This window comes from Panthera onca, chromosome F2, assembly GCF_046562875.1.
Source record: "Panthera onca isolate mPanOnc1 chromosome F2, mPanOnc1 haplotype 2, whole genome shotgun sequence".
Classification (NCBI taxonomy): Eukaryota; Metazoa; Chordata; class Mammalia; order Carnivora; family Felidae; genus Panthera; species Panthera onca.
In genome coordinates, this window is record NC_138356.1 from 74,103,454 (window position 1) to 74,125,597 (window position 22,144).

A 22,144-nucleotide genomic window follows, 5' to 3' on the forward strand; every position below is an offset into this window, starting at 1 on the left:
GGTTAGTCCTCATGCACAACACTGAACTTGGGATGTCTGGAAGTGAGGGTCACGGCCCTCCTCCCCTCCTCCCTCCAAGCTAGAGATACCCGGATCTACCAAGCAAGGCAGGGGGTTCAGGTTCACCTCTGGTCATCCAGCTCATCCCCCTCTAGACACACTCCAGTGAGTCCGTCTGTCTTGGCCAGTCTGTCAGTCAACAAACACATGCTACAGGCTGGCCCCAAGCTGGGCCCAGGGCACCCAGGTGAACTTGACATGGGTTCTGCCCGCCTGGAGCTCACAATGCGGCGGAGACAGACAAATGAGTAAATAAATGCGTAACATAGAACCCGTGGTCACCGCAGCTTATGACAGGTGCTTCGAAGGATAGGAACACGGTGAGGACACATGTGGAGGGGCTGATCAGAGAGGCCCCACCCAGAGACTGCGGAAGGCATCTTACACGAGCTGAGGGAGGGTCTCCCAGGCAGAGACAATGGTTAGGAGCAGAGGCCTTGCCGAGGGGAGGCAGGACCTGATGTGCCCCGGGGAGGCCACCGGGGAGCAGCCTGGCGGAGGCGGTGAGAGGGCAAGGGCTGGGTCCCTCCGGCCCGTGAACCTCAGCAAGGCGAGTGGGTTTTGTGCCAAGGTTAGCAGAGCTGAGGGGCTCTGAGCTGCAAGGGCATGATCTAACTCACATGGGAAGAGGACAACCCTGGCTTCATGGTGGGCAATGGAAGGAGGGGGGCCAGGGCAGAAGCCAGAAGCAAAGTCAGGGCGTTGCAGGGTTGAGGCCAGAGATGCTGGGCTGCCACAGTCATCAGATGGGGCGCCTTGGGACCAGTGAGCATGGTATCCTCAGCTATTATACCAGAGCCTGGGGCTCAGGACCAGGGGCCGTACCCCTGAGGGGCCCTGGAGGCTCATGGAGCCCCCAGCCCCTGGGCTCAGAGGCCAGTCAGCTCTATCCTGGTTCGCTCCAACCCACGGACACCCCCCCTTCCGCAAGGCTGGTCCCTAACTGATCAGTCCCCACTGATCTGTTTACCGTCATCTCTGAGCACAGACAACCACTGCCTCAAAACTGGACCAGCATCCACACACAACAGACTCTGGCTGAGTCCCGCTAATGGGCCAGGATCGTTTTGAGGAAATGGCAGGAGAGCGGCCCCGGCCCCGACCAGAGCACAGAAGCTTCTCCACAGGCTGCCGAGCTCCTGGTGTGTGTGTGTGCGTGTGTGTGTGTGTGTGTGTGTGTGTGTGTGTGTCATCCCCACGGAAGTCAGCCGCGTTCAGCTTTCCAACCTCAGCTTTTGATGCCCGCGTTCGGATCTGGGTTTTGTTTGGAACTCAGCTTAGGCGCTGCACGGCCAAGGGGATTAGTCGACAGTGTTTGTTAAACACGGACCCCGTGCCCAGCATCACGCCTGGCATGGCTAGTGAAAAGAAAATATATCACGCATGGCTCTGGCCTGCAACAGAGCCACGATCTGGTCGGGGTACTCACGGCAAACCTCGCCAAGGCAGAGATGACTGAAGGCTGGAAGGGGTGTCAGGTCTGCTGGAGCTCGGGGAGGAAGGCCGGGAAGGCGCTCGGAGGGAAAGCACGGGCTTGTCTTCAGGACCCTCCGAGCTCCCGTCCAGCCCCACAGCCGGCCAGCTATGTGCCGCCGGGTAAGTCACCTAACCTCTCTGGGCCTCCACGTCCTCACGTCCACACGGGGTCACGGTGAGATTAAACTCACGGCCAATGTGCCCCGATCCAGATGTTCTATGGACAACAGCACTTCCCCCTTGACAGTGTTTACCGCGAGTCAGCGCTCTTCCAAGTGTCGTATATGCCGACTCACTTTATTCTCTCAACACTCTGGGAAGGAAACATGAGGACCCCCACTCTGCAGACGGGGAAGTGGAGACCCAGAGGGATGAAAGAATTGCCCAAAGTCACCTAGCGAGCCAGCGATCACTTTAGCGCCCCGCCCCCCCCCTCACTGCGCGTGCTGTCCTTCTTCCCTCTTGCGCCCATGGAGCGATGCGTGGAATGGGCTGGAGACGCCAGAGAAACGCAAAGAGGACCTGGTCCAGGGTACAGCGTTAACTGGCTTTGCACGCCCACGCCCACGCCCACGGCAGCATCACGCACAGTCCCCGAAGGATAGAAGCAACGCAAGTGTCCTGGGGTCACTTGGACACACAACACGGGGTCCCTCCAGACGGTGGAGTATCCTCCAGCCTGAACAAGGAAGGGGATTCTCACACACCCTTCAACACCAACCCTGAGCACATTATGCTAATGTCCCAAAGGGACAAATACTGTATGACTCCATTCTACGAGGAACCTAGAGTAGTCAAACCCATAGAGACAGAAAGTAGGACGGTGGCAGCCAGGAGCTGGGGGCGGGGAATGAGGAATGGCGAGTTAGTGTTTAAAGGGGCTGTGGCTTGAACGTCTGTGTCCCCCAACAAGGTGAATGTGATGGTAGCAGGAGGTGAGGCCTCTGGGAGGTCATGAGGGTAGCGCCCTCACCAATGTGATCACTGACTTATTAAAGACACCCCAGAGGGGCGCCTGGGTGGCTCAGTGGGTTACGCGTCCCACTTTGGCTCAGGTCATGATCTCGCGGCTAGTGGGTTTGATCCCCAGGTCAGTCTCTGTGCTGACAGCTCAGAGCCTGGAGCCTGCTGTGGATTCTGTGTCTCCCTTGCTCTCTGCCTCCCCTCCACTCACTCACACACTCCCTCTCTCTCTCTCTCTTTTCACAAAAACAAACATTAAAAAAAAAAGACACCCCCAGAGAGCACCCTTGTCTTTCCACCACGTGGGGACACAGCAAGGAGCTGGCTGGCTGTGAGCCAGGAAGTGGGCTCTCATCAGCCACCAAATCAGCCAGCACCTTGATCTCGGACTTCCCAGACCCCAGAACCGTGAGACAGAAAGGTGTGTTGTTTAATCCACCCCGCTGGTGGTGTTCGTTATAGCAGCCTTAACGGACTGACATCAGGGAGGGCAGAGTTTCAGTTTTGCAGGATGAAAAAGGTCCTACGGATGGACGGTGGGGACGGCTGCCTGACAAGGCGAGCATACGAACGCCACTGAGCTGTACCCTTATGGTTGAAATGGTGTATTTTACATCACGTGTAGTTTACTAGAACTGAAAAACTCGATATGGGAAAAGAAGGCGGCCCTTCTCCCACTGAGGTGGCCTGCTATGACTCCCAGGACCCTGATTTGGTTTTATTTCTTTTTTCAGCTGGTGTTTTTGGAGCACCTACTGTGTTTTACAGCTAGAATCCTAGAGGCCTCGACAAATCATCAGCAGAATAGCAGATACACACAGCCCCGTGGGCGCTGGGCCCAGGGGTCTTTTTCTCCGTGGTTTATGTCTATGCAGGCACATGATCCTTGCAACCACCCTTTGAGGTGGGTCCTATGAAACCCCCATTTTATAAATGGAACGGAGAGGCAGAGAAGGGACATGCAGTTTGCCTGAGGTTACAAATCTGGGATCGGACCCCTGCAGCCCAGCTGAGCCCCTCTGTTCCAGTACACCCTCCTCACCGGAAACGCAAGCCCCGAGGTCACCCGCACACCACCTTCCCATCCCGCTGAAGTGCCCAGGCTTCTGGAATAGTGAGCTCCATCACAAGGGGCGGCTCTGTGCCTTGGTGATACCCCAGTAAACGTGCACGGCTCTGCTATTTCCAACGTCAGCATTTCCCGGTGCTATTTTTTTTTCCACATGGAAGCAACAAGGTCCCCAGCTTAATTTGTTTCACGCAGTGACACTAATTAATGTTCCAAAAGCTGAGGCTGAGGAATTGAGGTATATGTCTGTGCGTGTGTGCATGCGTGTGTGTGTGTGTGTGTGTGTGTGTGCGCGTGCTTGGGCGGCATGTGGTTTGTATCCGGGTAACTCATTTTCCCCAACTTTTTTTTTTTAACGTTTTATTTATTTTTGAGACAGGGAGAGACAGAGCATGAACAGGGGAGGGTCAGAGAGAGGGAGACACAGAATCTGAAACAGGCTCCAGGCTCTGAGCTGTCAGCACAGAGCCCGACGCGGGGCTCGAACTCACGGACCGCGAGATCATGACCCGAGCCGAAGTCGGACGCTTAACTGACTGAGCCACCCAGGCGCCCCTCCCCAACTTTTGAAATGATGGATGTGGGGATTTTACCTGAGCCAAACCGTTGCAGCTCAAAAAGCAGTTCAGGCTTTCCCGAAGTCGTAAAAACACCGTACGAACCCCATAAGCACGATAAATTCTCCAGCTTCCTCCATATATCTTTGCTTCGACTCATCTCTGACAGCGTGAATGCCGGGACTCTGAGGCCAGAGACATCAGCCACAGAGGGACGGCCTTTGGGGGCTAGTGGTTCTCAGCCAAGGGCACGACAGCCCCCATCAGAGCCTCTGGGAAAGCCTGGGAATGGCCTGGTTGATCACACCTGGGGGTTCTAATGGCTTCTTGTAGGCAGGGCCCGGGATGCTGACAATCCTGTGAAATGTGAGACACGGCTGCCCAGGGAGGCAGAGTTCCACCATGATGCTCCTGGTTCCTCCACCAAGAAACCCCAAAAAGTATCCAACGACCTCATTTTTCAGGGAAAGAAGGAAAGGCACAGAGACATGGCAGTTTCTTGCCCAAAGGTGCACAACAATTCCAAGCTTAGAAAAAGCCTGACCCCTCCAGCCACACCTAATTCATCTTCTTAAGGCTCAGCTACCCGCCGCCCCCCCACCGCCCCACCCATCCAGAGTCCCCAGCCGCAGCCACTGGGAAATGGTCACACCTGACTCACCGTCTACCGTTCTCACTTCCAAGGCTCTGCCAACGTTACCCCCTCTGCCCTCAGCCCTAACCTGGACCCTGACACCACTGCATCGTTCTATGCTTAGTTCAAAGGCTGCCTCCTCCAGGAAGCCTGCCAGAGCCCTATCTCAGAACCAACCCACAGGAGTCTGCCTTTATTTTGTCTTCCAGCCTGTGTGCCAATCTGCCTCTGTGTGCCAACTGGTTACCGTTGCCATCAACAGTATGAAACCAGCTGCTTTACAGCCATTATGCCAGCCTACGGCCACTGGTCTGATGGGGCAGGTCCTATTTTGCCATTCTACTGATGAAATACTTGAGACTCAGGGAAGATAAGCAACTTTCTGGAGGTCACCCAGACGGCAAAATAAAGATTTGCTCCCACATCGGAAGCACTGACCAAGAGGCCCCCTCCCCCCCCCCCCCCCAACGGTCATGTGCACGTCTCACTTCTGTCTGGACAGGGAGGTCTTTAAAGGCAGGAGCTTTGTCAAATCCATCCACCTTTACCTCATGGTGAAGCCTGCATCAATGATGTCAAAGAGCCCAGAACAAGAGCCCTGCTGCCCTGTCCCCTGGGCCAGGGCCCATTCACTCCATTGGGCCATCTCTGGCCCAACATGACCTCCCTCCAGGTAGAAGGCGAGTCGGGAACAGGGCCACACAGCGAGAAGTCTTCTCCGGTTTCCCGCTTCCTACTCCACCCCCAACAACCAACTATAGTTAAAACACAGTAGCTCCGATCAGACAGGGATTGATATCCTGTCACTTCTTTCTGGCTCAGCAAGTCTGCTTGGGAGGCGGCAACAGCAAGGCCCATCAGGGCGTCCAGGGCTTCCAGAACCATGTCCCGTGCCCTTAACCACTCTGCGTGGGAAAGGCAGTGGTGGACGCCCCTCTCCGCAGAGGGCCAGGCCTGGTAGCCATTCGAGCAGAGCCCGAGGACCGACATGACAGGAAGTCACTGATGACAGTGGGCATCTGTTATGGGCTCCCGGTGACAACGTATGGCAGGCATGTTGGTGTCTACCTGGAAGCCACTCCTCCCCCTGCCCCTCCTAACAGAACCCTGTTTTGCCCAGCCGGATGTGCCGGACCCCAGGGAGTGAATCGGAATGGGTCAGAGCCATTGATGGTGGTTCCCTTGGCCTTTAGCCCATCAGTCCGTGGAAGGGGAGCAGGTGACCCAGTTCTGGTCAGTGATACATGAAGAAAAGCGTACTGTCCCCTCCTCCCGTGCCCAAGGAATCAGTCAGTGGACGCCTGACTCTGGCGGATCCATCCGGATGATGGCACGTGGGTAGGACCTGAACGCCATCCCTCAGCGACATCATCATTGCACAGACACCGGTGAGTACAATTGGGGTGGGGTAAAGAGAAACAGCGAAAACCACCCTGGACTTGAAAGTGCACGACCTGGGTCCAAATTTCAAGTCTTAACGGTGACATGCGGGAGCCATGACTGCAACCTGGCAAGGCCGAACTTCCATACCTCCCTGCCGGGTTGGAGGGTTCACATGCGTGCAATGCCTCGCTTCAGAGTCCTCCAGTTTCCTTTAAAATCGACTGCCTTCTTTAGAAGAGTTTTCGACTTACGAAAACATTGAGACGATGGCACAGAGAGTTCGCGTATAACGTGCACTCAGTTTCCCCCATTACTGACATCTCAGACTCGTCTGGTACGCTTGTGACAACGGACGAGCCAACGCTGATGCGTTCTTATTAACTGAAGTCAGGACCTTATTCGGATTTCCTTAGTTTTTACCCGGTGTCCTTTTTCTGTTCCAGAATCACGTCCAGCGTGCCACTTTGCATTTAGTTTCCGTGTCTGCACCGGCTCCTCTTGGCTCTGACGGTCTCTGGGTCTTCCCGCGTTTCAGATGACCTTGACTGTTCTGAGGAGCATGCATCGGGTATTCGGTAATGAGACAGGCGTTTTTCTCGGCACCCGTGCTTCCTTAGGAAACCTGAGTCAGGCTGCAGAACCCCCTTCTCCACACTCCTCTTAACCCACCCCCAATGTCAGTTCCTTCCTTGTAGCAGAATGCAAGTCACGAATTCTAGCAGAATTTCATGTTCAGGGCAACAACTTCCAGGTAGAAATTACGATACCGACTTCAACGTTACTTTTCCTCACGGACATGTTTATCTTAGCAGGACTGCAAAAGAACAGCCATTTATCAGACACTGACCATGAGCCAAAACCAGGTTTTGGACTGTGTGACAGTCATTTCTTTTCCTCCTTCCACCAACTAGGGGCACAAGCATGGTCCACGTTACAGAGGAGGAAACAGGTTTAGGCTTAAGCAGTTTGCTCAAGGTTACTCAGCTGAAAAAACAGCAGAGCCAGGATTCAAAGCCACCCTAACTCTTACCTGTTTCTGCTTCTATCACTTAAACTGTGCACCTCTTGGGGCTGGCACTGTTCCCCTTTTACCCAGCACTGAGTATCTGGTTGTGCCCGGTGGGGCAGTAGGCTCTGGGCTGCAGAGAATAGATATTGGCACATAAGAAATGGGCAGTGAGAAGGCCAGCCTTCAACCTCTTTAAATAGCCCAACCCAAGGTTCATCCAAATGTACGTTTCATGGTCTCACTTTCTCTTGCCTCTATTTCAGCACCATTCCTTCAGTGTGAGAATCAATCAGACCTTTGGGTTCCAAATGTGTGACGCAGTCATGGTCACGGCCGTATGGAGGGAAATGTATAAAAGGAAAAATGGTCTTTAACCCTGCATGTATGTTGAAATCTAGTCCTTGCTGATGGCAATCTTCCCTGATTCATTTAAACCATGTTGACAACTTTTCCTGAACCCCCAGGAGACTCGGTAAATGTATACACTGGAGTGGGTACCACACCACTATATGATTATTTATTTACCTACTCATTCGGGAGCCCGACGAAGGCAGATGTATCGCCTATTGCTAGCCCAAAGCCTGGCATTTATAAGGCCTGAAATCAACGTCTGCTGAATAATCCATGAGAGTTCCTTCAGTCCCATGAGCAGATGCTTGGACGCATGTATATTACTCCTAAAGGATGAAGATTTTCCCAAGAAATATCTTCCCAACCATATAAGGTGTTAAAATCATGGCACAAAAAGAGGAGTTCAAGAAGAAATCTTAACATTCCCTCTAACATTCCAGGATCCTGAAGGTGAACGTTAATTATTTCCCCCAGGAAGCCACAACGGAGCCAAAGGATGGAATTCACAGGACCACACTTCACAACCAAGAGCCTCCCATTTTCTCAACAAAAGACGTGTTTGTGAGAACAATGGGAATATCTATTTTAATCTTGTTTTTGAAAATGCTAATGTTTCTCACGTTATAAATTAGTAAGATTCTTCATTCTTTGAAAGTATCGCAAAAACCACTCAGAATTATACTGTCGGCAAGACCAAAGTTCTCCATCCTTATTTAAAGTAATTCTCCCTTCCGGGGCGCCTGGGTGGCTCAGTAGGTAAAGCGTCCGACTCTCGATTTCGGCTCAGGTCACGATCTCACAGTTCATGAGTTCGAGCCCTGAATGGGGCTCTACACTGACAGCATGGAGCCTGCTTGAGATTCTCTTTCTCCCTTTCTCTCTCTGCCCCTCCGCTGCTCTCTCTGTCTCTCTCTCTCTCAAAATAAACAAACATTTGAAAAAACTAGTTAAGTAACTCTCTCTTTTCATTTCATGAAAATTACTAAACTGTGAACACACAGTAATATCAACAAGGATATGGCTCCTTCCCCCAAAAGAAAACGCAGACAATGGCCAGGTTTCACTGTACATTCGAGAACTCTACAATCCCAGCATATGGTAAGAGCTCAGAAAGGTTAGCTATCACTACATACCAGGCACTGAACTGACCTATTTACACGTACTTTTAATTCAGATTTTTTTCTTCTTGAATGGCTTGTCCTAAATGAAAAATTAATGAGGGAGAAAAAACACTACAGAATTGCCATGACCCTTAGGCCACAAAGACTTCCTTTACTTAAGAACTACTGAGGAAACACAGAAACACTTGCGAACTCAAGTCACAATATTTCCTTCGCTTAGGAAGGACACGACGCGTGGCAGTCACGGCCGGTCCCCTCCCATACTTCCCCAGAACCCACGGGCAGCACCTGTCAGACGTGGCCTTTGATAAATACCTTTGGCGAACAGCCCACACTTCTGTCTAAGGGATTTCTCTGAGAGGTAATACCCCGAGCCAGGGATGGAGGGCGTTTGAGGATAATTCTGCATCGTTCCACACTGCAGTCCAGGGTCCCCGGGGGCTGAGCTTCAAGGATCCCCATGGTAACCTGCTTGAAAATGCATCCATGGCCCTTTTCTCCTTCCTGTTGGATTTCCCTGCCTTTCCCCAATTTTACTTATTTCTCTCATTTCTTTCCTTTTTTTTCTTTTTTTTTTTTGGAATTCTCTCCTAAATCGTGCATTCTCAACAGGGATGGATGGTATTGCCTCCAAGGGGGCAAAATCAGTTCTTAGGGGAATGGCTGGGGAAAAAAAAAAATCTTGCTCTTTTTATATAGATATACATACAGTACAGAAAGAAACATGCAGTTTATCTGCAGTATGAAAATGTCATGGGTGGGGGCAATTATGGAAAAAAAGTGTCTTAAAAAACTGCTCACAGAAGAGATCGTGAAAGTAAGACTAAATAATCCTGTGTCGAATAAACCACTTGCACTGGGCTCCTTGGCTCCGGGAGCTTCTGGAAGAACGCAGGCGAAGGTCCAATGTTAGCACTCTGCTGAGTGCTTAGATGAATCACTTCATGTAATCCATTCAACAACCTGGAAGGCAGGGAGCGTTAGGTCCATTTTTATCGAGGTAAAGTGACGTTTTGAAAACTACACAGCAAATCAGCCTAAGACCCAGGGTGAGAACTCCGGACCCCTGGTGGCTGAAGTCTCAGCCACACCTTAGGGCCATCTGGAGCGTTAACCCCAACGTGGCACAGGGAAATGACTCTATAAATGTCAGTTCCTGCTGTTCATAAAAATAAATCAAGTTTCCATGAATGGACTAAGTGGTGGTGCTGTCCCACAGATGACATCATTTTTAAAAATTTTTTTTAAGTTTATTTATCTTGAGAGAGAGTGCAAGCAATGGAGGGGAAGGGAGAGGGAGAGAGAATCCCAAGCAATCTCCTCACCATCAGCATGGAGCCCGACGCGGGGCTCGAACTCCCGAACCGTGAGATAGCGACCTGAGCCGAAACCAAGAGTCGGATGCTTAACCGACCGAGCCACCCAGGTGGCCCAGCCATAGGTGACATTATAAACAACCCAAATGGATTATAACATCAGTTACCAGATGATGGTTTTGAAAGCCCCACCTCAATGTTGAGCTCAATGGAAATCAGAGACTCCTTGACACGACACTTGAGAGGACAGGAGGGCGCGGGGGTGGGGTGGAGAAAAGGTGCTCTGGGCCCTGGGAATTTCAGCAGAGGAGAAACCCTCCTCCGCGAGTGGCCATCTGGAGCCTGTGTATGGACGCCTGATCAGCCTGCCCCCTGGCTCGACTCTTCTGTTCATTTGATCCAGACCCTAAGCCAGTGCAACCCAGAGGAATTCTGTTGTAGCAAAACTGCTCCGTTGTTATACAGCTGTTGGAGGGTCAGGAGCAGAAGCGAATGGGAGCCAGCCTTGGAAGAAGGTCTGAGTTCAAGTCTTCCCTTTGCCAGCAGTGTGACTGGAGGCATGTTTCTAACTGCTCTGGGCCTCAGTTTCCTCTTCTCTATAGTTCCTTCCAGCTCTGAAGGCCTCTAGGGTCTATAATTGGCCAAGTGCCTCTCTCAGTGCCGGGTCCATAAATCCCATACATCGCTGTCATAAATCCCATACATCGCTGTCACGTAACTACAGCTGATCAGTTTCACTGGACTTGCTGATTACGAAGTCCTTCCGGTTTCATTTTCTGGACCGACACCAGCAGGTGGAGAAGCATCCATGACTGACACATGTGGGGTGGGCCAAAGCAAAGGCTGGGATTCTAAGAAAGGGTAGGAGGAGGGAGATAAACAGCGTGATAGTTCTAAGTGATTTTCCATTAGTACAGATGGCCCGGACTGGATGAACGCATTCCCCTAGCGAAGTGTTTCCGAGTCACGTTAGGTAATATTCCATCCCATCCCTTCAAAAAGACACCCACAAAGGCAGAAATGGGCTTGAACTGCTAAAGCAAGTTTTTTTTTTAAGTTTATTTTTTATTTATTTTGACAGACAGACAGAGAGCAAGTGGGGGAGGGGCAGAGAGAGAGAGAGGAGACAGAGTCCCAAGCAGGTTCCACATTATGAGTGTAGAACCCAATTCGGGGCTCAAACCCACGAACCGTGAGACCGTGACCTGAGCCGAAATCAAGAGCCGGACACCCAACCGACTGAGCCACTCAGGTGCCTCTAAAGCAAGCTGGCAAAGAATCTAAGAGCCAATGGCCCAGAAATGCTCTGTCAGGCTGCCCGCTCCTCAGGAAAGCCAGATTTAGCAATTCGTAAGAAAGGACTTGCTGTAAGAGTTATTGTTACTAACACATATAAAGCAGGAATCTCATTAATGTTGCCCAAGGAGGGATATAATAATCCATGAAATGATGCAGGAAACATTGGTTATAATTGATACGCTGGATTTATAGGCCCCCAACTCAACCGTAACACTCTTACAGGGTCCAGGCGATTTTAAAGGTCTCTAGAAGGACGGGAGGATGGAGAAGAGGAGAAGGAGACTCTAGCCCAGGTCTTCAGCATGGAGGGAAGCCCACCACAGGAGGAATCCAAGAACAGCTGATGTATGGGATGCTCTGCAAGCCACACACACCTTTATTCTTCCTCAACTCCGTGCAAGAAGCGATCTTCTTCCTGAATTCCTTCCCAGTTTGTTCTCCCAAGAGAACATTTCAAACAAACTCTTCTACTCCTCCGTGGCAGAATGAAAAGTCCCGCCCGACAAGGCCACAGTGTGGATGGCACCTGATGACACCTGAAAACCCGAGGTGGCCTGAAACCTCGGTACTGACATCACCTTGTCACCTGCAAACCTTGTCCTCATCAGTCTCCCCATAGGTGACCACCTTAGGGAAGCGGACACCCCTGTAGATGTACGGGCTAGGTTAGTACATCTGGTTAGTTAATCTAGTTAATCTAGTCAGTTAGTTAATGGGTTCCTGGTATCGGGTAACGCAGCACAGACAGCAGTGAGGCAAATCCGTGCGTGAGCAGATGCTCCAGACAGAAAGGTCCCAACCATGGGCTCCCCTGATCTTTCTACGGCTTTAAGGAAACGCTACCTCCGGGTGTTACACGACCATAGCTTGCAGAATACTCCCACCCACATCGTCTCAAGGGATTCTCACATCAATCCCATGCGGCGGGTATTTGCAGACTGTGGGACTAGTGAGGTGTCTGAACCACACAGTTAATGCTGTTCTCCTAACGGCGCATCCAATGTGTTTTTTTAAGTTTATTTATTTATTTATTTGCTTTAAGAGAGAGAGAGAGAGAGAGTGCACAAGCGGGGAAGGGGCAGAGAGACAAGGAGAGAGAAAATCCCAAGCAGAACACACCGTCCACATAGAGCCTGATGTGGAGCTCGAACTCACGATCCTTGAGATGGCGACCTGAGCCGAAGTCAAGAGTCAGACGCTTACCCGGCTGAGCCACCCTAGTGCCCTCACCCCAGTGCACTTCTGACAAACCCACACCTGTCTTGGGCCACCCCAAACCAGAACCACATGGCACCATGTCTGCAAGGGGGTCTTAGTCAATCCACATTCGAAGGTCTTTCCCTGGCTTCTCTTCACGTTGCCCTGTTTGAAAGAGATGCGACAAATTTTGTTTTCATTCTGTCAACACTTGAAGGCGCAGACAAAATACAGAGCGCAGGGCCTCTTGATTCTTTGGAAAATACCGCAGAATCCCGGCTGATCTATGAGACTTTTAAACGCCAAGGGAATTATTTTTCACGAACACCAAGTTGAAAGGGGGAGCTTCCTAACCATGCAAGAATAAGAAGGTAGTATTCAAGTTTTTTTATTATTACTTTAATATGAAATTTATCGTGAAATTATTTCCATACAACACCCAGGGCTCATCCCAACAGGTGCCCTCCTCAATACCCATCACCCACCCCCCATCAACCCTCAGTTTGTTCTCAGTTTTTAAGAGTCTTATGGGGGGCACCTGGGTGGCTCAGTCGGTTGAGCATCCGACTTCGGCTCAGGTCATGATCTCACGGTCTGTGAGTTCGAGCCCCGCATCGGGCTCTGTGCTGATGGCTCCGAGCCTGGAGCCTGCTTCCGATTCTGTGTCTCCCTCTCTCTCTGTCCCTTCCCTCCCTCTCTAACTTTTTTTTTTCCTTCCCCTCCCCCATGGTCTTCTGTTAAGTTTCTCAGGATCCACATAAGAGTGAAAACATATGGTATCTGTTTTTCTCTGTATGGCTTATTTCACTTAGCAATGTTTATAGCAGCCCTTTCAACAACAGCCAAACTATGGAAAGAGCCTCAATGTCCATCAACTGACGAATGGATAAAGAAGCTGTGGTCTGTATACACAATGGAACACTACTTGGCAATGAGAAGGAAGGAAATCTGGCCTTTTGTGGCCACGTGGATGGAACTGGTAGTATTCAAGTTAACTGCATGTGGCTTTTGGTTCTTCAAGCAGGAGAGGAAACTTAGTCCTCAGCTGGATACACAGGAGGACCTTCCTCTTCTCTCCAGCCCCGTTAACCTCCTTTGGAGAAAGCTCCCTTCACCCAACACAGGAGGCTCAACAGAGCGCGGCCTTCGTGCCTGACTGGTTCCTCATCTGCATTCTCTCACTGCATTGCTAGACTACCAAATTTAGTTGCTCAGGTCCCTCTTTCCAGAGGAGAATTATGGCTCATCTGCCTCCAGCGTGGCACCTGAATCAGCATGTGTGGTCTCGAAACGAATGACTTCAGCACCCCTGCACTGTGTGTGTGTCATTACCCGGGCACAAGCCCCAGGTGGAGAGGAACTTGAGGCACGTTCTTTACAGCATCCAGGAATCTAAGAGAGCCTGTCCAGCTTGGCCAACGGTTTTCAGGCCTGGCTTCATCTGGAATCACCTAAGGACCATGCCTGGATCCCCAGAGACCAACGGTATCAATTTCTGGGGTGGGGCCTGGTTCTGTATCCATGTATGTGCTCTGTGCTGTTTGTGCAAGTTCAGTGTTTTTTAGAAAAAAAAATTTTTTTTAAGTTTTTATTTCCTTATTTTGAGAGAGACAGAGACAGCGCGAGTGGTGGGGAGGGGCAGAGGAAGAGAGGGAGAGAGAATCCCAAGCAGGCTCTGCACGGCCAGCACAGAGCCGGATGCGGGGCTCGAACCCACGAACCGTGAGATCATGACCTGAGCCAAAATCAGGAGCTGGACGCTTAACTGACTGAGCCACCCAAGGGCCCTTTAAAAAAAAAAAAAAAGTATTTTTAACTTTTTATTTTTTTAATTTAACTTAAAAAGTTAAGAGGAGTATGATACCCACATATACTCTCTTCACCGTGATTTTCCATCTGTTAACATTTTTGCCTCACGTGCCTTTCTCTCTCCTCCTATCTGTGTGTACTTTGTACACGTAAGTATGCTTGCATATAGTCTGTATGTGTGCTGAACATTTGAACATACGTTGAGATATTGTGACACTTCACCACTAAAGACTGCACCGTGCAGCTTGTGTAAAAAAAAAAAAGAATATTCACCTACATAGCCACGATGCAATTACCACACTCAAGAAATTAAATTTTGACATAGTGATGTCATCTAATATGGAGCCCATGTTCAAATTTTCTTAACTGTCCCTATAACACACCCTTTATTATGATTTATTTTTCCCATCTGGGGTCCAATGAAGAATCATGAATTTCATTTGCGTTTCTTCCAGCTTTACTGCGATGGAATTGGCGCGTAACATCAGTAAGTTTAAGACGTACCACGTGATTTGCGATACATATGTTTTAGGAAATGATGACCACAGAAGGTTCATAAACACATCTAACACGTCACGTTGTTACCTCTGTGTGTTTATGTGTGCGTGTGATGAGAACTTCTGAGATCTACTCTCTCAGCGACTTTCAAATATACAATACAGTATTAACTATAGTCACCACGCTGTCCCGTAGGTCCCCAGAACGTACTCATCTTACAAACAGAAGTCTGTACCTTTTGATCATCTTCACCCATTTCCCCCCAACTCTTGGCCACTGGCAACCATCAATGCGATCTGTTTCTCAGTTCAGTTTTTTAAGATTCCACGTATAAGTATTTGCCTTTCTCTGCCTGACTTATTTGGACGCTTAACTGACTGAGCCACCCAAGGACCCTTTAAAAAAAAAAGTGTTTTTAACTTTTTATTTTTTTAATTTAACTTAAAAAGTTAAGAGGAGTATAATACCCACATATACTCTCTTCACCGTGAAGTGCCCCCAAGGCTCATCCATGTTGTTGCAAATGGTACGGTCTCCTTTTTTATGGCTGAACAGTATTCCATTGTGCCTACTTACCACATTTTCTTTATCCATTCACCCACCCATTGGACACGAAGACTGTTCCCTTGTCTTGACTGTTATAAATAATACTGCAATGTCCATAGACGTTCACATTCTTTGTTTTTTTGTAATATTTATTTTTGAGAGAGAGAGAAAGACAGAGTGTGAGCCGGGGAGCGGGGGGCAGAGAGAGGGAGGGAGACACAGAATCCGAAGCAGGCTCCCGTTTCCAAGCTGTCGGCACAGAGCCCGATGCGGGGCTCGAACTCGCAGACTGCGAGATCGTGACCTGAGCCGAAGTCGGACGCTCAACCGAGCGAGCCACCCAGGCGCCCCTCAGCTCCTTTAACCGAGACAGGTCTCTCTGTTTTTCCATCAGGGACCTTTGGAAGAGTCCGTGCCAGACAAATTGCAAGACTTCCCACAATGTGAATTTGTTAATTATTTCTTCATGAATGGACTCCGGTCATCTCAGGCCCCACGGCAGGTATGTTGTTCATTTCCACTGTATTATTCAGGAGGAGGGTAGAGTCCGTTTGATTGACAAATTGATGACCGGTTCGAGAAAAGTCTGCCAGGTTTTTCTTAAGGTACCTTCTCGCCTAGGTGGGTCACACGCATGTCAAAGTTTGAAAAGCCTTGTGCCTCAGTGTGTAGTCTGCAGACCAGCCACACTGCCTTCCCCTAGGAACTTTTTTTTTTTTTAAAGGAAGCCCTATGCCCAGTGTGGTGCTCGAACTCACGGACACGGAGATCAAGAGTCATATGCTCTATCGACTAAGCTGGCCAAGTGCCCCGTCCTTGGGGACTTTTCAGAAACACAGCCGTACAAGGGGCTTCTCCCAGGAAGGCAGAGTTTCAGTCTCTCCCTGTTACCTGTCTTCCGCATCGTCTTCCGTTGGGGACAACAGTGACGCGGTGCAGACAGCCCTGTGACCCAGGCGGGACACCCCTGCGGGATCCCCGTTCTGCCGCTCAGGTCGCTCCAAGAGTCTGAGCAAATCATGCAGGTTCTCAGAACCTGTTTCCACCTGTAAAGGGGAGACCCCGTAGTCTCCCTTCCAGTGCTGAGGCCACCTGACGTGAGCCCGGCTCCTGGACAGTGAGACACCGGGCACCTGTGGTCACAGGCCCGCCCAGCACACGGCCTCACGGGGGCCCAGAGACCTGACACTGAGGGCTGTTGCGGTCAACCCCTTCCTCGACATCTTCATCCGACTCCGGTGGTTGGTATCATAAAACAGTAGCATAAAAAAAGGAAAGGCAGAAAGAAGGCAACGCATTCAGAAAACCACAAGAAAATAACATGAGGTTATTAGAGAGGGGAGAGGGGCGAGAGGCGTGGATCCTATGAGGGGGGCCAGGGGAAGGCAGATTGAAGGCGACTGAGAGCGGGAGCAAAAAAGGAAACAATGTTTACTGAGTATCTGCAGTGCGTTGGAGGAGGTCACCGAGAGGACGTGACCGCCGGGTGACCCGCGAGCTGGACCTCACCGCCTCCCTCGACCTTGGAATGTGTGCGCTGTCCACGGTTCCCACAGTGGGAGCTGAGCCAAAGACGCAGCCTGGAGAGCAAGGTGTTGCTCAGACGGCTGTACTGCGTATGGGACTGAATCCCATTAAGGACTCTCTGAAAACCTTTAAGATTCTGGAGGGCGGGTGGGGAGATCTGCTCAGCTTCCAGCACCCACGACAAGCCTCGCAGATAAGTTCCCTTGCTTATTAAACCTGCCGGCCTGTGGATCTGGAGTGGCCCGCCTCTCTCTTTGGTCTCTCCCTGCCCTCTGCACACGGGGCCAGTCTCAGATTTAACCCCGGGAACACCCAAGGTTGCAAACCAGCACAGCGTCATGTTTAGGTGTTATATATCATCACCTCAATTGAATGTCAACCCTGGGAGGTTCGCATGATTCTCTCTGGATCAGAAACAAAGAAACTGCAATCCAGGAAAGTGAGCAAACTGCCCCAGGTCCCACAGCTAGGAAATGGCAGAGTTGCATTAAACCCAGGTCTGACTCCATGGGGGCGCCTGGGTGGCTCCGTGGGTTAAGCGTCCAACTTCGGCTCAGGTCCCCGTCTCACAGTTCATGAGTTCGAGCCCCGCGTCGGGCTCTGTGCTGACAGCTCGGAGCCTGGAGCCTGCTTCGGATTCTGTGTCTCCCTCTCGCTCTGCCCCATCCCCATTCATGCTCTGTCTCTCTCTGTCTTAAACATAAATTTGAAAACATTAAAAAAAAAAAAGAAAACTAAAAAAAAACCCAGGTCTGACTCCAAAGACCAGGCTCTCACAACCCAAGAAAGGATGACCCAATGATAGCATGCCTCATGCCTTTCAGGATGGCTATGATCAAAACAAAACAAAACAAAAAAAAAAAACAGAGAAACAAATGCTGGTGAGGATGAGGAGAAACTTCAGGCCTAGCACACTGTCCGTGGAAACATAAATTGGTGCCACCAGTGTGGAAAACAATATGGAGGTCCCGCAACAACGAAAAACAGCACGACCCTACGACCCAGCCATCCCACCTCCGGATCGTTATCCAGAAGAATTGAAATTAGGGGGTTAGCACTTCCATGTTTACTGAAATACTATTCACAACAGCCAAGACGTAGAAAGGAACTAAATGTCCATCGACAGATGAATGGATAAAGAACCCGGACAATAAATTCCATATTAAATTTGACAATAAATTTGACAATAAATTTCATATTAAAAAAAAAAAAAAAGCACCTGGAATCCTGATCGGCTTTTAAAAAGAGGGATCTTTAGTCAACATGCTAAGAAGTCCACCAGCCGGGCTTTTCCTTTCCAGAGCAGCTGCTGGGTCCTCAGGCCCCACCTCTCATGATGTCCCGGGGCTCAGCCCACCTCAGGGTTAAGGTTAGGGTTAGGGTTGAGGTTAGGGCTGGGGAATGCAAACAGGGGGTATTTCTTGTGACCATTTGCCCTCGCTCTGTCAACGGGTGAGCGAGTGATCACACCCGGCTGGCTGCAGGGGGGCGGCGAGGGCAGCAGGAAGCGAGTGCAGTGTCAATCCCGCAAGATGAAGCCAGCATCTCTACACTGACAGGCTAGGAAGGGGGAGTCCCCGGAAGGTGCCAGAACAAACAGTGGTGTGTGCTTTTTTTTTTTTTTTATTTTTTTTCAAGGCTTATTAATTTTTCAGAGACAGAGTGTGAGCGGGGGAGGGGCGGAGAGAGGGGAAGACACAGAATCGGAAACAGGCTCCAGGCTCCGAGCTGTCGGCACAGAGCCCGACGCGGGGCTTGAACCCACGGACCGCGACATCATGACCTGAGCTGAAGTCGGACGCTTAACCGACTGAGCCACCCGGGCGCCCCAGTATGTGCTTTTAGGGAGACCTTATTCATAATCAACCAATGAATCCTGAGGGCCTCACGTTGGGCTAATTTCACTCAGATGACAGCAGAGTGTCGTCATCCCCAACGTGCAGGTCGTGCGAAGTCACAGACACTTCAGTCAGTCCGGACGGGAGCTCCAAGTCCAGCACTTTCTCTGCAACAGCAGAATCCTTTCCAGGCTCAGGATGCAGAGAAGGCACGGGCCACACTGGGGTCAAAGCCTGGTCTCCCACCCTTTCCCCCTCCTCCCCTCAGTCCATTTTAAGACTCCTGTGAGCTATTCTTATCACTAACGTCCTATAATGTTGACTGTGCCTATGTGTTGTGGTGACAATGGTGGTGACAGCAGGAAAGCCGCACAGAGCACAGTTTGGGTTCACCCGAGAGTATTCTTCCGCTCACCCGTACACGAGGAACCACCACGGACCCCGCAGCCCGCGGGAAACTGAGAACGAAGCCAGAGAACGCCACGGCCCAACTCTCGAGTAGCTCTCAGTTCAACGGCAGAGACGAGCAAGCAGATCAACCCAATGCAATGTGCAAAATCCCAAAGCTGGGGGCACTGCAGAGGAGGGCAATTCTAGCTCAACGTGGGGTGGGGACGGCCGGGTCAGCCGAAAGCTTCCCGGAGGAAAACGACACCAGAGCTGGGCCAAGGGTGAAAGTGAGTAGCCAGGAGAAAACAGGGATGGTCATTTAAGGCAAAGGGAGAAGACTGGGGGTGAGGGTCTTTGGTTTCCGCATCTGCTGTATCGTCTCTATTTAGGGCAGAAGGGAGGCAAGTGCATCTCACAGAACTGGTTCATTTGAAATATAAAGAAAAGCTTGTGCTAGCGTGTGAACCCGTGGTCAGCCCAATTTCCTGGCCCCCCTCATGCCATTAGCTACAGCCCAGAACAGGATAATGGATGCTTCGGAGCACGAATTTCAGTGCCTTGCAAAACCCTGAATCATCAATGAAAAGTTCAATTTGTTCACTTGACTGCACTTCCTTCTGAGCTGGAGGAGGGGCGTACGATGCACCCACTAACTAGGTATGCGATTCCCGGTCCATCAGAACCGGCATTGCCACCAGCACCTTAGCCCCCCTCCGCGTTCTCCTGCCACTGTGCTTCCTGGGTTCTGACTAGCCCATTTTGATTCCAAATTCCATTTCTAGCCATTGCCAGCCGGGAGCCAGCAAGTGAGGGCAGAGGCGTTCCTAAGAGCCCTGTGTTACCAGTGGGGTGAGGGGCACCCAGGGATGCCTAGTGAAATACCCAGAGCCCCCAAATTGTTGGCAGAGGGTCAGAACTGGGATCCAGGCTCCCAAAACAGGAGTTGATTCACTGCATTCGGATGTGAGCATCCAGAGCAGTAGCTGTGTGATCCTGGACAAGTGGTCCCATTGAAGTATTCTTACTCTCATCTATAAAGCGTAGATAGTAATTCCCACCTCATAAGATCCTGGAGAGAGTTCAATGAAATAAATGATCTGCATGTCTGAAAGCATCTAGTTGGGCATTCAGCTTCCTCATCCCACACTCTCAGATTTTCCTGGCCCTCTCAGGGAAACTGAGGCTACAGGCTTTGGCAGTCTCAAACCTGCTTCCGCGTGATGGGATAATTTGAAAGAAGGATAAAACCGAGACTCCGTCAGTAACAGGCCTTAGCTATGCCTCCTCCAGGCTGAACAAGGCAGCGCAGGGGTGCTAGCTGAGAATGGTGGGAGGAGAAGAAAGAAAGAGGTACCCCACAAGCTGCCGTGGGACCCCAGGGTTGGAAGTCAGCCAATAAATGGTGAGCACCACTCACATGCAAAAGGCAGGTCGAGTCTGGGTAGGTATGTTTGTGTGCATTCAAATCATTGTAGTGCCTTTTTTCGTTATCACATTCCAGTATTAATTTAACTAATTAGCCAATTTAACTGAACCCCCTTCAGTTCAGTTTAACTAAATACAGTGCTAGAAACAGAAATGAATGTATTTTCAATCGCTTTTTACCACCTGAAGAAAGCAAGTAGAAGATTCTGGTAACCCTTCTCTCCAGCCACTAACACCTGCAAATTCATGCAGAAGTGGATGCTGGAGTCTGGACCATCCAAAATTCATGTTCCTGGCCGGATGCCCCCCCTCCCTCCTGCCAGCTCCTCCTGGCCGGATGCCCCCCTCCCTCCTGCCAGTTTCAGGGAGGCATCCTCTCCAGGCTTCTGCAACCTCTCCAAAGAAACCTGTTGCCAAGTCTGAGGTCCTGTGCAGACGCCCCCACCTGGTGGCCAAATCTGGAAAAGCAATTCAACCAAGGATGATTGGCAGGCAGCAACTCCAAGGCTCCCTGAACTCCCTGGGACCACATCCGTCATGGGTCAAATGCAGGAGGACACAGGGGAATATCCACCACTGAAGGCACAGGAGGGGCCAAACTTATGACCAATTCTCCGCGAAAATGCTGGTAACGTACAGCTTCCCAAGAAGCAGCCATCAGAATGACTAAGCCACAGACAGGAGGCAAGGGGTAACTGGAAATGCCCTGCCAGCCCTGGGGTGTGCCGACAGTTCTGATTTCCTCTCTTGGGTGGAACGTCACCATTTACATCCTGTCTCTCTCCCCAAGTATAAGATTTTCTGTCCCAAGTGTCAGGTGCAGAAGGGAGTTCCATCTTCCTTCTCCGGCAACGCATTTTCATCCTGACTAGCAAGGAGGCTCTTTCTAGGGGAAGGGTGCCTCGGGTCAAACCTCCAGCCCAGGCCCCTTCACGTGGCCCGCACCCCTGTCCAGCCAAGGCCAGGCTAGGGGCAGCAGCTGAGGTGGAGGGAATATCAGGACCAAATCATGCAGGTATTCAGCCAAAATAAATTGCGGCCCTCATCTCTTGGCACCGTTAAGCCCCAGCTCTCCAGGTTCGATCCTGAGATATTCTCATTCTCTCGTACTCTCGCTCTCGTGTTCATTAACTTCCGTAAAAATAACCCAAAGACACGCATTTTGACCAGTCCCAGCTCCCAGTTAGAGCAACACCAGGTTCTACACCAGGATGGAGCCCTAGGAAGGGCAGCACAAGCAAGCAACTGATACCCGCGCTCATGCACACGCACGCACACGCGCGCACACACACACACACACACACACACACACACACACACCCACCCCACTATGGGCAGTGTTCCACTCCCATCCCCAACTCCAAGATGCATCATCTAAACTCCGTAGCGATCCCAGGAGAAGGGACCCACCCCAAGCAGAAACAGAGCATAGGGGAGGATCCGCTTTATGCTGTTCAACCTCCACGTTAATTGGAAAAACCACATCATTCTTTTAAGCTTCGATACCAACATCCGGAGAAGGTGCCATAAATGCGCACCCGCGCGCCCACAGACATGCCAATCCAATCTCCAAATTAGCTGGGTAATCACGCTTGCATCTTTCAAGCCCTGGTGTCCAACACCCAGAGAGTGGCTCACAGACACACGGACACGCACAGCGGAGAAACACTGAGGAC

The 22,144-nt window shown here is 50.8% G+C and overlaps 1 protein-coding gene across 1 annotated transcript in view; it reads right to left on the minus strand.

Annotated features, from left to right (window-relative positions):
- Positions 1-22,144, minus strand: part of KCNQ3 (potassium voltage-gated channel subfamily Q member 3) — a 310,000-nt gene that overhangs the window by 286,779 nt on the left and 1,077 nt on the right. The gene's annotated exons all lie outside the window — the stretch shown is intronic.